We start from the raw sequence: 16,155 nt of genomic DNA on the forward strand, positions 1-16,155 counted from the left end.
AATCGCGGCGTACCACGGCCCCCCCTCCTCCAGCGCGCAACAACTCTGCTGGCCGCCGCCGATGGTGGAGCGCCGGGCCGTACCCTCGAGAATGTGCTCGCGCACATCGAGGGCGGCAACTACCCTGTCCTGGGGATGCCGGCGGTGGCGGCGGTGCCTTTCGTGTCGCGCCGACACGGAATCTCCTAGATGCCCCGGCGCATGGCGTCGTCGTCCTCGTCGGGGTCGACGTCAAGGTCTGCGACGCGCAGCTGCGGATCTGCTCCTCTAGCAGCGACGCCGAGGACGATGGTGAAGACGGAGGTGAAGACTGAGCCGGCATCGCCACCGCCGACCAGAGGGCGCAGCAGCGGCGCCCTCGTCATTCACGAGGGGGCGCGTGCCTCGTCGTCACCGGCGCGCGGGAGGAAGAGGAAGGCGAAGAAGGTGGGCGCAGCGGTGGCTGCTGCTGCGTCTGACCTCGCCGTCGAGGAGGCCGCGCGGGCGGAGGAGGCGGTGGTGGCCGAGGCGATCGCAAGGTCCCCCAAGACCTCGTGCCCGCCGACAATGTCCTCCCCATGGACGCGGCCCTCCCTGGTCCAGGCAGGACTGGGAGAGGGAGGAAGCAGAGCAGCAGCGGCGGTTTCTGTACCTGGCCGCCGCGAGGCGCCGCGCCGCCGCGGCCGCACAACCCGCCAGAGGCGCGCCACCCATCAAGCTGGAGGACTCCGGCAAGGATGTGTGGTACAAGCCGACACCCCTCGGCGACCCTGAGCAGGGGTCCAGCCGTTGGGCTCCCGGCGAGAGCAGCCATCAAGCGCCGCCACCGCAGGACGGCGGCGACTACACGGCGTTCTACCGCCATTTCGACATGTAGAACGACGTGTTTTAATTTTAGTTTATGTTTCCCTTTGGCCGAATTCAAATATATTACGAATTCGTCCTATATATGTAAAAACTCACCTATATATATTAAATATCTCGAAATTTCGCCTAAGTTTGAAAGTTTTTTGTCTACTTATGTTTGAATTCAAATACATTCGGTTTTTCCCCTGGGCTCGCCGCTGGAAAAATGGGCATCCCTAGGCCGAGTTTTACATCCATCCGCCGCTAAATAGCACCAGATTTCGGCCTGGGGAGCCCCAACGGCTGGAGATGCTCTTATACGTGAGCAACTATAAGAAAATCAATCAATAGAGCCCTTTAAATTATGAAATTAAGAAGAAGAATTGCAATGTACGGAAGGCCCTCGACAACAACTATTGTATCATTCAAATTAGGGATTTCTATTTTGATGCCCCTGCTTCATTAGTTGTACTCAGTTTTTCCCAGCTCGTTAGTTTTTCCTCAGTTTTCCCCTCCCTCTAGTTTGAAACCCCTCGAAGACGCGGGTTGCCGTCAGGTCAGAGGCCTTATCGTTACCGTCAGGGCAGTTCCTCTCTGACCGTCTCGTGCTGACGGGTAGCCATCCATCTATCGCTGACGCGTGGGCCGTTTTATTTCCTGATTGTATACGCGGTGCTGCCAATGACAAATGGGGCCGCTCTATGGGGCTGCCGCAGCTAATGACCAGTGGGTCGTCTATTTATTTATAGAAAATTATATATTGCCGCTCTGTGGGGCCTCCGTAGCCAATGACCGTTGTGGTCGTCTATTTATTTAGAGAATATAATATAGAGCCGCTCTGTGGGGCCGCCTCAGCCCATGGTAGGTGTCATTGCCTAGTCGACGATATCTCGGAGGAGGGATCCTCACGAGGGGGAGAAGAAGTAGGGGCCATAGGGCGGAGTGCACACGGGACGGTGGTACGCGAGTTACCCAGCTTCGGAACACCCGCACGATGACGGGGCCTACCGCTGCTTGTCCGGAATTATCCGGGCGCTTGCGCGTTGTTACAATGGTTGTGGTTGTGCCTCTAGGGCTCCCGGGATCCGGCTTATAAAGGCGCACGGATCTAGGGTTTACATGGAGAGTCCTAGCCGGATTACAGATTGCCTAGTCTACGATACAATATCATGCCGTGCACGTCAAGGATCCGCCTTCCATATACGTCGTACCGGATCCGGGTTCCTCATGGGCCTCCACGGATCCGGGTTCCTCCAAAGGTCGGTGCGGATCCGGCTATCTGATCCTGGGCCGGACTTCATCCTTCACGATCAACAGCAACTGGGCCGCCCGATGGGCCACATGCCACCATCACCGTCTATGGGCCACCCGGGCTTGCCGGATCTAGGCACTGTCGATGGTACACCCAAGAAGTATACCCACAACAGTAGCCCCCAGAGTTCTCCGAGTTTCTCCTGCAGTTTCCGCCATGCTTGTACCTCATGATCTCCGGCATTGATGGTAACGCGGAGAAAGTTGAAGAACTCCAACTTCATATCTTCTATTTTCCCAACCGTAAGTCGGAAGATCTCTCATTCTGCGGGACTTCATCCATCGACAGCCTTAAAACCTGTCTCCGGGTTACTCCCCTGCCTGCGAATGTGAACTGCTTATCTTCACGCTTTTACCCGGAATCTTAACAGACTCAAACGGTTCCGCCAATTCTGGCGCCATTTTCGCGCGATTTGGGCGGTAACTTATCCTTGGCCATTTTTACTGTTTAGGGTTTTGACACGTGTCGCGCATCCAACGGTGCGACGCTTGCGTTCCGACCACAGGATGCGGAGCACGAATCTCGTCCCGTCAGCCTATAAATATCCACCGTCGACACCCGAACCTTCATTCACCCCCCCTTCTACCTCTCTGCGAAGCGCCGCCCCGAGCTTCTTCTCCGCCGTGCCGGAATCTCGCCGGAGCTTCGTCGGAGCTGCTTCACCGCCGCACGGAGTTCGTCCTGTTCTTAACTTCAGCGAGCCACCACGCCGAAACCCCGTCGCCGGCGACTCCGGCCACCGCGGACTCCATTACGGTAAGTTCTCGAGCTTTGCCTTCGCGCCGTAGTTGGTAGTGATGATCGTTAGGTTGACGATGCTGGATCCGACTAAAGAATGTTTCCGCCTATGTCTTTTCTTCAGATGTCTTCTCCGACTCCGCCTCCAACCTCTGAACCAATCATGGCCACTCCAATCTCTTCCGCCCCTCCGCCCTTCGTCCCGATCAGGCTAGACCCTTCAAAGGATTCCGGCAAGGAGACTGAAGGGACTTCTGCTAACCCGGAGAAAACCTCCGGGGCGGATCAGACGGAGCACAAGGCAGAGGAAGTTGTCAAAAAGTCAAAGGCTCGCCAGCGTGACTCTGAAGCCAGGGGAAAATGGTGGCCCTGTACCACTACTGAGATGGAGCTGAAGAATCTCGAGGCGGAAGGCTTCCTGCAACCCGGAAGCTGGAGGTCAGTTCCAAACGCTTTAGCCCCAGCTCCGGAAGATAACGAGATGGTGCTGACGAAAGCACTGGTGGAGCGGGGCTTTTCATTTCCGCCTTCGGATTTCTTCCTGGAAATCCTGAAGGTCTATGGGCTCCAACCCCACAACATTTCTCCAAACAGCGTGCTCGCGATCAGCAACCACGTCACCCTATGCGAGGGCCATCTCCGGGTACCTCCCGAGCTCTCCCTGTTCCAATATTACTTTTCCGTCAAGAAGGAGAAAGTCCGGCAATCCACCGAGCTGGCTACATGCGGATCCATCACCTTCATGATCCGGCCGGGCCGCGTCTACCCCCACACCGACCGCCACGAATCCGCGCGGTGCTGGGTGGGGGCTTCTTCTATCTAAAGGACGTCTCCGACCCAGCGAGCACAAGAAATTTGCCGCCGTTCAAGAACTGCCCCGCCACCGAGCTTCCGGCATGGTCACACTGCCCCCATCTCTCCGACTCGCCTCAGCTCACACGCGCAGTTAGGCGGATCTGCAAGCTAACGGAAGAGGGGCTGACAGGGAAGGACTTGACCCTTTCCTGGTTCACCAAGCGGATCCAGCCGCTCCAACACAGGGACCAGCTTATGTTCCAGTACACAGGGCGTGACGACCCAATGCGCGCCACCAAGGACAATCTTTCCGCCGACGCCATCGACAAAAGGATCCGGCTCCTTATCAAAACTCCGCGTGAACTTCATGTTCACGTGTGTAATAAAGACATCCACATGAATGGTTCCGGAACCGCGGTACGTCGTCTTGACATTAGTCCATCGTGTCTTTTCGCATTCAAACTTTTGCTCAAGCGTTTTAACTCTATGCTCTAGCTCGAAGCCCTTGAAGAAAGTGAACTCGGAACTCTCCTCCGGGTTCCTTCCACCGGCAACACGGATCCGGAAGCCGCATCAGAGGCGGAAGGTCGCGATGCTCCACGCCCTGCTAAGAGGAAAAGAGCTGCTCCCTCCAGCCCCTCGGCCAAACGTGCCCGCGACGTGCTCAGCATCGCGGCAACTCGCAAGTTGGAGGCGGAGAAAAAGCGCCTCAAGCTCATTGATACCAGCAACCGAGCCCAATCAGATATCCATCAGTTCTTCAAGCCTTCCGGGTAAGTGCTAAGTCTTCAAAGGATAATTCTTCCGTTGCCGTGAATCAATCATACTTTATCGTAATGCTCTTCTCTTTTGACAACAGAAGTTCCGAAAACCAGCCCCCCAAGGCCCCTAAAGCCCCCAAGAAGAAAAGCAAGCCATCTCCGGCTACCATACCAGTCACACCAGAAGTCGGAGTTCCACCCAAGGCTACTTCAGCAGCCAAGCCGGATCCTAAGGACGTCATCAACGTTGACGACATCCCTGAAGATCCGGCCGCCGAAACTGCGCAAGGTGATTCCGGCAAGGGTGCCTCCTCATCTGCTCCTCCGCCTGAACAACCCATCGGTACTTCCGCCGAGCCAACGGCCGAACAGTACGAGCAGAAAGTGCAGCTGATCCATGCCACTGGCGCGTCCAAAACTCCGTCACTGCAGAAGCTCCCCCTTTCTCAACGTCACGCGGAAATTTCAGCCATGATGGAGAAAGTATGGGGGCCTGCGGACACGGAGATGAAAGAGCTTTCCGACCTTGAGAGCAAACTCAAGGCCTTTTTTGCTAAGCATAAGGAGGTGCGCCAGGTAACACTAGCCCCCAAGCATTGGTTCAGACATTTTTCCGTGTAACATGTGTTAGCCGATGCTTCTCTCAACATAAGTCTTAGACGGAAAATTTAAAATTTTCTCAATCCAGAACTTTTAAGTTCCTCGCCAGCCCCCAGAATTTTGAATTCCGCCTAAATCCTTTCTGCATTTGTAGAGCACGCGTAAGCTGCACGAAGATCTGCGCGTCCATGTGCTGGAGCAGATGACGGAAATAGAAGGGCTGCGCCAGAATGCTGAAAGTAGTCATCAAGCTGTGCTCCGCCTGGAGGCCCGACTGAAGGGTAAAATCTCCGCGTTGCTTAAACTTGTACTGTATTGAGCAACCATAATATATAACTTGTATATTGTTCCATGCTTCAGAAGAAACTGACAAGCGCCCCACCATCGATGCCTTATCCGCCAAGGTCCAAGTATTGGAGGCGGAGACTGAATCTCTGAAGAACTTCTTGAAAGAGTCCTCCGAGAAGGAAACTAAAGAAAAGAAAGAGCTCTCCGAGAAACATGCCCACGAGATGGCGGAACTGGCTGACAAACTCAAGAAGAGCCATCAAAGGGTGACCACCCTAGCGGCGAAGAATAAGAGCCAGGAGGCAGAGGCGGAGGCTATTGACAAGTTGATCTTCCGTAAGGATCTTTTTTTTTGTTACTTGTCTTGATTCCGGCTTCCTCAAAATTTTCTCTGTCTGGGGGAGAAACTGATCCTTTTGCTTTGCAGCAAGCCTAGGCTTTGAATGGACCAAAGAGTCAACCCTCCACAGAACTGAGGCATATGATGAAGCGCAGACCTCCATCGTCAATCTCGTCGAAGCATGTCGCGGAATCGCCAAGTCCCTCAACCTGAAGAAAGCCAAGACAACGGTGATTGACCGTATGACGAAACTCATGCGGAACGTGCCGGAACTTATCAAGGATTGGCAAGAATCCTCTTCTCGCGGAGTCGCTGCCCTCGTGCTGGCCACCTGCAAGGCGCACTTTCCCACCATGAAATTTGCGGATATCGCACGCGGAGTCCACAAGGATACCGTCATGAGACAACACCTCTCGGAGGCCATGGGATTTGATCGCCTTTATGCTGGTCGAGTTAACCACTCGTTCTGGTACAACAAGTATGATCTTCCCAAAGGCTTTTCCGACCCGGAGGAAGAGGAAGAAGCTGCCGAGGAGGGCGATGAGGAAGGCTCCGGGTCAAGCGCTGACCATGACGAGGAAGATTCCGACCTCGATGACGGCGACTCAGGTGGGGGCTCGGACGACGGCTCCGCGTACGTGGCTTCTGACGAAGAACAGTCCTCCGAGAACCTGTGAAACAATGGGAAACAATGCATCACTTTTGACCCCGGAGTGGGTTTGTAATAACTTAAATTCTTAAGTTAGATAGGGACGAAAACATGTTATGTGCGGGCGGAAAATACTTATCCTGCTATCCATTTTAATATTATTTGCATGTTTCGTTTTGTCGGAAAGCAAGTGCTGATTTCTATGTTTTCCGGCCTGCTCGCTTGACCTTCCACGAGCCGGAAAACCTTTAGCCGGAAACGCTCGCCTGTGGCGACGAAGCCCAATGGCAATCCGTCCATAACCGCGGAAACAAGCCCCCAGCCGAGGTGCCGGAAGTCGCTACTAGGAATCCACGAGTTTGCAACAGAAAAAATTTCCATCAGAAAACTTAAGCTTGCGTCCTAAAGGACGATTTTGAGAAATCACAACTTTCATACACGCCTAGGCGGAAAGATCCAGCTCTGCGGTTTTAGTCGGAAAAAACATACACGATCCAGAAATGAAAAATTAAAGGAGGTAAAAGACTCTAAGAGTGAACCAAAAGCTTTATTTCATTGATCATGTATCATAGATATTACAAGGTATGTAATGCGTAAAGCGCTAAGTGTGGAAAGGACGTAGCTGTGCTATGTTCCAGAGACGATCTGTTTCATCATATATGTCACCCGGATCCTCTCGTTTTCGTTTCCGGTGCCAGTTGGGAGGTCTATCCTTCAGTTCCCGGAAATCAACGAGATAATAGGATCCGTTGTGTAGTACTTTGCTGATGACGAAAGGTCCTTCCCATGGAGATTGCAACTTGTGATCTTTCACCTGGCGAAGGCGGAGGACTAAGTCTCCGACCATGAACGAGCGGTTCCGAAATCGACGGCTATGGTAGCGTCGGAGCTTCTGCTGATAAATGGTGGAGCGTTGGTCAGCTAGATTCCGAGCTTCTTCGATCAGGTCCACAGATAGCTGTCGAGCCTCGTCAGCAGTTTCTTCATTGTAGGCAGAAACTCGCGGTGAATTATGGATGATGTCAGTGGGGAGCATAGCTTCGGATCCGTATACCAGGAAGAAAGGAGTAAATCCTGTTGACCTATTAGGGGTAGTTCGTAAACTCCACAGAACAGAGTCTAGCTCATCAGCCCAAGCTCCGGCTGCGCGGCGCAGCGGTTCTTCAAGGCGAGGTTTAATTCCGGCTAGTATAAGGCCATTGGCTCGTTCGACCTGACCGTTAGATTGTGGATGGGCCACAGATGCAAGGTCAAGCCGGATCCCAACTTCATCGCAGTAATCCTTGAGTTCTCCCTGCGCAAAGTTTGTGCCATTATCTGTGATTATGCTGTGTGGGATGCCGAATCTCGTCACGAGGCTGCATACAAATTTTAGTGCCATAGCACCATCGGCTTTTCTCACTGGCTTCGCCTCGATCCACTTACTGAACTTGTCAATAGCGACCAGGAGGTATTCATGACCACCAGGAGATGATTTCTTTAACTTACCAACCATATCGAGCCCCCAGACCGCGAACGGCCAGGTGATAGGTATGGTCCTCAGCTCTTGGGCTGGAGCGTTTGGTTGAGTAGCGTAGTACTGACAACCCCGGCAAGTTTTTACCAGCTTCTCAGCATCTTCTTTAGCTGTTAACCAGTAAAATCCTAACCGAAAAGCTTTTGCAACGAGGGACCTGGGGGCGGCATGATGCCCGCAATCCCCTGCATGGATCTCTCTGAGGATTTCAATGCCATCTTGACTAGAGACGCATTTGAGAAATACCCCGTTTGCACTTCGTTTGTAGAGCTGTCCATCAACAATTGTGTAGGATCTTGCTCGTCTGATGATCTGTCGTGCGTGGACCTCGTCCTCCGGCAACTTTCGATCAATGAGATAATCCAGAAACGGCTGAGTCCAGGCCGGAATGATTGCCATCACTTCCTTAGCCGGAGAAACTGCCAGATCGGGATTTTCCGGATTTGCGCCTTTTACTGAGGGCACTCGCAGATGCTCAAGGAAGATTCCAGGCGGAATTGGCTTTCTGCCGGATCCGAGCTTGGACAGCATGTCTGCTGCTGTGTTATCATCTCTCCTGACGTACTTGACTTCGTATCCGAGGAAGCACTTGGCGATCTCGTCCACTTCGTCTATGTAAGCCGCCATGACGGAGTTTCTGGCGTTCCAGGTTCCGGCGACTTGTTGTGCCACCAGGTCGGAATCTCCGCAGCATATGATGTGCTTGATCCCAATTTCCTTAGCGATGCGCAGACCATGTAGTAGAGCCTCGTATTCCGCCATATTGTTGGTAGCTTCGAAGTGAATCTGCAGAACGTACTGCAGTTCTTCTCCGGTAGGTGACTTCATGGTAACTCCAGCCCTCGAGCCTTGATGTTGCTTGGATCCGTCAAAGTGCATGACCCAGGCTTCAGGTTCCGGCACAGGTGTGCCCTCTGGTGCTTCAGTCCAATCTGCAATGAAATCCGCTAGAACTTGAGACTTGATTGCAGTTCGAGCTTCGTAGTTGATGTCAAAGGCAGATAATTCAATGCCCCATTTTGCTACGCGCCCTGTTGCGTCAGAGTTGTTGATGATCGTTGCCAGGGGAGCCTTGCTCACCACTGTCATTGGGTGTTCCTGGAAGTAGTGTCTCAGCTTCCGGCTGCCTAGGAAAACTCCGTATGCCAGCTTCTGAAAGTGAGGGTACCTCTGCTTGGATTCCGTCAGGACTTCGCTAATGTAATAGACAGGCCTTTGGACTCCGTGCTCATATCCTTCTTCCTTTCGCACCACCACGATTACGAGGCTGATAACTTTGTTGGTAGCCGCCATGTAGAGGAGCATAGGCTCTGACTCAGCTGGAGCTGCCAGTATAGGTGGGGAGGAGAGTATGTTCTTCAACTCCTGAAGTGCTTCGTCTGCTGCCTCATCCCAGACAAATTTGTCTGTTTTCTTCAGCAGCTTGTATAGAGGTAAGGCTTTCTCGCCAAGACGGCTAACAAATCTACTGATTGCCGCAACGCAACCAGTTAATCGTTGCACATCTTTGAGACAAGTTGGTCTTTTGATGTTCAGGATAGCCTTGATTTTTTCCGGGTTAACTTCGATGCCCCTGTGAGAAACAATGAAGCCAAGGAGTTTTCCTGCTGGTACGCCAAAGACGCACTTCAGCGGATTTAACATCATCTTGTACCGTCGGATCCCTTTCGGGTCATGACCGCGATGTCGTCGACGTAGGCATGCACGTTCCGGCCAATCTGGTCCTTCAGGCACCGCTGCATCGTACGTTGGTATGTGGCACCTGCGTTTTTCAAGCCAAAAGGCATGGTAACATAGCAGTATGTGCCAAAGGGTGTGATGAAATAGGTCGCCTTTAGGTCAGACTCCTTCATCAGGATCTGATGATACTCGGAATATGCGTCAAGAAAACATAGAAGCTCCGCCCCTGCCGTCGAATCAATGACTTGGTCAATGTGCGACAAAGGGAACGGATCTTTCGGACAATGCTTATTCACGCCGGAGTAATCGATGCACATTCTTAGTATTTCAGAATTCTTTTTGGGTACAAGGACGGGGTTTGCGACCCAATCAGTATGGATAACTTCTACTACAAAACCTGCCTCTAGTAACTTTGCTAATTCCATTCCTATGGCGCGGCGCTTCTTGTCTCCAAAGCGTCGCATAGCTTGCTTCACCGGTTTTGCACCCGGATTTATATTGAGGAGTGCTCGGCGAGTTCCCTTGGTACTCCGGACATGTCAGAAGGTTGCCATGCGAAGATATCCATGTTAGCTCTGAGGAACTCGACGAGCGCGCTTTCCTATTTGGGGTCCATGTTGGCTCCGACTGAAACCTGCTTGGAGTTGTCACCTTCAACGAGGTCATGCTTCTTGGTTTCTATCGCGGCCTTGAACGAGGTCTTCTGTTCGGAGATCGGCTTCTTGGTGGTCTGCATCTCAGTCGGATCCACCGCGGCTCTGTAGCCTTGCAGCTCCTCTCCAGATATGACGAATTCTGCAAAGGCGGCCTCGCCTTCCTCGCAGTCCCTAGCTTTCTTGTAGTCTCCGGACACGGTGATCATACCGTTAGGGCTCGGAATCTTGAGCTTGTTGTAGATGTAGCATGCCCTGGCGTGGAACTTGTGGTAGGTGGGCTCGCCGAAGATCACGTGGTAGGAGCTTTTGAAGGGCACTACTTCAAACGTGATCATCTCTTCGCGGTAGTTGTTCACCTTGCCGAAGGCCACGGGAAGTTTGATGCTGCCCAGAGAGTTTGCCTTCTTACCCGGAACCACACCATGAAATTCAGTGGTGCTGTGTTTGAGCTGTTCCTTGGTGAGGTTCATCTTCTCCAGGGTCTCCAGGTACATGATGTTCAGGGTAGCTCCTCCATCCATAAGGCACTTGGAGAAGTCATACCCGTCTATGCGGGGACTTACAACCAGAGCGTAGCACTCTTTGGGGATGACGGCCGGGTGATCCGACCTGTCAAAGGTACAGGCTTTCTCCGACCACTTGACATACTGCGGCACAGCCGGAACTGTGGCGTTCAAGATCCGGAGCGCCGATTTTTTCGCGCGGACAGTTGGGGTTCCGAGGAAGGTGTGGTAAGTTCCGACACTCTTCTTACCAAAGGGGTTGGACTCGTTGGCTGCGGTACCCTCCTTGGGTTCCGGCGAAGCGTCATCCTCATCCATGGCCTCGGAACTGTCCTCCTCTTTGTCCTTGCTCTTGCCCTTGCCTCCTTTGCCGCACGGGCGGTGCTTCCGGGCTCGCTTGTATCCTGCCTCCGGGTCGTTCTTCAGATCGTTGACCCACTTGCAGTTGCGATTGGTATGGGTGGATTTGCCCGTAGCCGGATCCAGATGGGCCAGGCACGGCATATCCCTGTATTCTTCGTACGTTTGGGGGGCGCGGGATCCGGCTGCGGTGACCTCGTCAGCGCGCTGCTGGCCCCTGCCTGCTCCGCCTCCACGTCCGCGGCCTCTTCCGCCTCCTGAACCTCCGTGTTGGAACGTCATGGCGACCATGTCGGATCCTCCGCCCTTCTGGTCTTCAGGGGGGTTCTTCCGCTTATTGCTGTTGCTGACGCCGTTATCACGGTTTTTCTTTTGTTGCTGCAGGGGTATGGCTGTAGCTGCTAGATCTCCGCCTGCGTCGTCATCGGCGGCAGTGTGATCACTGGCGATGTTTATCATCTCGTCAAGAGTGAGCTTGTTCGCGTTCACCAGACAGGTAAGCTTGTGGCGCAGCAGCCCCCCGCGCTGTAAACCACCAATGAAGGCGTGCATCGCCGTGCGGTTATCTACGTTCTCACACTCGTTTCTGGTTGCCAACCATCGGGTGAGGAAGCTCCTGGATGTTTCACCCTTCTTCTGAATGCAAGCTTGGAGGTCGCTGGTGGTGGCCGGTCTCTTGTAGGTGCCCCTGAAGTGGTTCTCGAAAGCCTTTTTCAGGTCCAACCAGCAAAAGATAGTGTTTTCCTCAAGGTCACTGAGCCAAACACGAGCTGGACCAATAAGGTACAACTGGAGCATGCGGCAGGCTATATTCGGGGTTCCTCCGGCGAAGGTTACTGCATTGTAGTAGTCCTCAATCCAGGTATCCGGCCTCTCGCTGCCATCATAATGCTTCAGGTTTCCTGGTAGCTTAAGGTTCAAGCTTCTTGGCTTTGGTTCCTCTCGGATCATCTGGCCAAAGCACCTTGGACCAATGTAGTCAGATCTGTACTCGTTGAGGCGCTCCCGGGCATCGCGGGGACCGCCGCCGGGTGATTTTGAGCGGGAACGGGATCTCCGGCCTCTGCCTCCGCCTCCACCTCCACCTCCACTGGGTGGTGGCGAGGGAGATCTGCGAGGGGGCCTGTAAGATGATCTTCCGCCTTCGGACTCTCGGCGTGGCTCCCGCGGCTGGCTCCGGCTTCGGTGGCTCCTTTCCTCTTGGTGGTGGTCGCCTCCGTCGTTCCGGCTCCTGCGCGGCTCAGGTGCGCGCTCTTCGTTCCGGCTCCTCCTTGGTTCAGGCTCGCGTCCTTGGCTTCTGCGAGGCTCAGGCTCGCGTTCTTGATTCCGATGAGGCTCAGGCTCGCGGTCTTGGTTCCGGCCTCTGCGTGGTTCCGGCGTACGCTCCCTGCTCCTGTCCCTAGGAGGCGGCATGTTGTCGCGGATGTTGATTCCACCTGGCCCATGGGGCCTGGTGTTTCCGGCGGGACTGCAACGTCGAGGAGGTAGCGGAGGACGCGAAGCTCGGGGTGGCGGTGATGGAACACGATACTTGTCTCTGCCAGTATACATCGGGTCCTTTCCCTTTGCCGGGTTTCTCGGGGTTGAATCCGAGGTCACCGGGATTGGATTCGGATGTTCTCTGACTTTCCTCCTGCGCTCCGTGGATCCGGTGCGCGATTCGCCATCACGGTTCTGACTTGCTATGGCGTCCTTCTGCGCGGTGGATATGCAATGTTCCAGATTGGATTCTAACCTGCGCGAAGTGTCTGCCTTGCTCTGATGCTGCATTGCTGAGGCAACGAGCTTCCGGACGTAGTTGATGTCAATCTCTTCGTCCTTCTTTTTCAGAAGCTCCGCAGCCTTCTTCATGTTATCCTTTGGAGTTGCGAGCGGCTGTTGTTCTGTGGGTGTTGCAAAGGTAATCTTGCGGGGAGGGATGGCTTCTCGAGCGATCCTATCAGCCTCCGCCTGCGCAGAGGCTACCCTTTCTTCCCATTCCTTTCGGAGCCTCTTGACTGTCGCTAGCATTTCGTCGACTTCACGATCCTTTTTTAGGGAGTGGTCCACAAAGTTTGCAGCTAAGGTTCTTTCTTCCAGCATTGCGGCTGCGGTCCTGGCAAACTTCTGAGCTGTTGCCAGCATCTCCTGCCTTTTGGCTTCTAAAGCCTCCGGGTCTGCAGCCTCCTCGGGAGTTATTGGTTTGTTGAGAATATCAGACTGCGCGACTAAATCCATGCGCGCTTGCTCGACCATCTCTTCTGGTGACAGGACATCCTTTTGTGGTTGTGCCCGATCTAAGGGAGACCTTACATTGGATGGTCCTGGGTCGGAAGTGGAGTCTTCGTCTTCCGTTTCCTGCTGATCCAGCGGTGCTACGGTTGCTAGGACCTGCATCGGCTGGGCGGATTCTACTTCAGCTTGCTCACAGCCTCCGAGTTCCTCGAGCTTGCGGTTGAATTCTTCTGTATTCATGGATGAGGCGCCGTCAGCTTCTTCCCCGATCTCGAGCTCCTTCGTCAAGCGATTGTATTCTTCTGTGCCTATTGAGGAGGCATCGTCGGAATTTGGGCTCAAGTTACCGAGGATTGATTCCTCAGGATTTCCGGCTTCCTCTTGTCCCGGAGCGTCGCTGTCTCTGACTGCTTCTTGCAGATCCGGAGCGACGTTGTTTCCGGGTGCCTCAACCTGCAAAGGATCGGCCTCGTCCTGGTGGAGGGCGTCTCCTGCGGTATGGGCCAAGAAGTGCACGAAGTGACACCTTTGCTTCTCTAACACCTAGGAGACCCAGGCGGATCTGCATTGGTCTTCCACCGTTTTCTCCTGCTCGGGGGCGGATTGGGTGGGCTTTGATTTTCTCGATCTAAGGCGGAACCTTCCTTAAGAAGCTCCTGCGACTCAGCTCGGATCTTCGCGACGGCGTCCAGCTCAGCGGCGGACGCGTCAGCGTTACTTACCAGTGCGTTTCCGTCGGAATCGACGGTCTCGCCGATGAAGATGTCGATGCCGTCGATTGGGACGATGGAGAGCTTGACGGGGTTTGACCTAGCCGGAATCCAGAATTCGTCCGGAGGGACGATCGGAAAATTCCCGGCGTAGAGTACACGCCCCACAGCGATCGAGTCGTCGTAGCTTCCCATGGCGGAGCCCTCCCGGTTCCGGCCTCCAGACGCCTCAGGCCCTACGGTGGGCGCCAACTGTCGTTGCCTAATCGACGATACCTCGGAGGAGGGATCCTCACGAGGGGGAGAAGAAGTAGGGGCCATAGGGCGGAGTGCACACGGGACGGTGGTACGCGAGTTACCCAGCTTCGGAACACCTGCACGATGACAAGGCCTACTGCTGCTTGTCTGGAATTATCTGGGCGCTTGCGCATTGTTACAATGGTTGTGGTTGTGCCTCTAGGGCTCCCAGGATCCGGCTTATAAAGGCGCACGGATCTAGGGTTTACATGGAGAGTCCTAGCCGGATTACAGATTGCCTAGTCTACGATACAATATCATGCCGTGCACGTCAAGGATCCGCCTTCCATATACGTCGTACCGGATCCGGGTTCCTCATGGGCCTCCACGGATCCGGGTTCCTCCAAAGGTCGGTGCGGATCCGGCTATCCGATCTCGGGCCGGACTTCATCCTTCACGATCAACAGCAACTGGGCCGCCCGATGGGCCACATGCCACCATCACCGTCTATGGGCCACCCGGGCTTGCCGGATCTAGGCACTGTCGATGGTACACCCATGAAGTATACCCACAACAGTAGGTGACTATTTTCGCAGCTTAATCTAAAGTGACTGTTATGCTAAACATTGTGCATCCCGACGTTGACCTAGCAGTGGCGGCGAGCATAGCCATTCTGACCATGCCGATATCGCCATCGACATCGGTATCGTTTGGAGGATGTGGTGCTCGAATAATAGTGGAAATGCGATATTATTTTTTACATGCATAATATATAGAAAATAGCTAGATCTCTAAATCGATGCATATGAAGCTACATATATATTCTTGGTCATAATCCCCTTATCTAAAAGGGATGGATGCATGGCTTCACGTCGTCGTCGCTTTCATCGTCAGTATCTTCGTCGTCTGAGTAGTAGTCCCTCCTGCATATTGTTCCGTTGAATACCTTCACTGTGAGCACATCATCACCTTCATATTTGAAGTGTACGTAGCAGCCGAAATCCACACCGTGCGCGATGCTCCCAGCCCTTATCGAGGTACATCCGGCCTTGTCCGTCAAATAGGACCTCCACGGTCCAGAGACGAGGACCACAGTCAGCTGCTCGCAGATACACCTTAGCTGGCTCCTGGCCGTCAAGATAGTCCGCAAATTTTTTTGGGAGTGCCTGCAAAGAGATCAAGCGCCGATCGTTTGAAATTAAAGGTTTTTTTAGAACATGCCCATAATTAATCACATGCATCATATATGTGGGAACGCGTACGTACCTTCTTGACCAAAGGGTCTTCATAGACGACGATGAAGAACTCCTCTATGATCAATGGCAGTGTTGACGGTGGTGGTGGCAATGATGATGATCCACTTCCCCTTCCCCTTCCCCTTCCCCTTCCGGTCCGCGTCCGAGACGTGGAAGCCATGGCAAAGGATCAAGTGTATGTGAACGAAGAAGAGAGAGGCAGAACCTATTGACACAAGGAATGGCCGTGTGGGTGTTTATAAGGGAGAGATGACCGTTGTAGGGGTTTACACAATAAAATAAGGAGGAGGTGAACGTTGGTGGGGGTTTACACAATAAATTAAGGAGGAGATGACCGTTGTGGGGGTTTACACAATAAATTAAGGAGGAGATGACCGTTGTGGGGGTATATATCTCAACAAAAAAGTAATGCGGACTATCTTGACGGAAATGGAACTTCGTGATATAGTTTATCATTTTACCGTGAAAAGTAATGCCTAAAAGAAATGGTAATTCGTAATAGTTTATCATTTTACCGTAATGGCTACAACAAATCGTTGATGGTTTATCTTTTTTTGCGTGTAAAGTAATGGCTACAAGAAATGGGTGATGGTGTATCATTTTTTGCGTGAAAAGTAATGGCTACAACAAAATCGGTGATGGTTTATCGTTTTTTGCATGAAAAGTAATGGCTACAAGAAATGGGTGATGGTGTATCATTTTTTGCGTGAAAAGT

This window comes from Lolium rigidum, chromosome 3, assembly GCF_022539505.1.
Source record: "Lolium rigidum isolate FL_2022 chromosome 3, APGP_CSIRO_Lrig_0.1, whole genome shotgun sequence".
NCBI lineage: Eukaryota > Viridiplantae > Streptophyta > Magnoliopsida > Poales > Poaceae > Lolium > Lolium rigidum.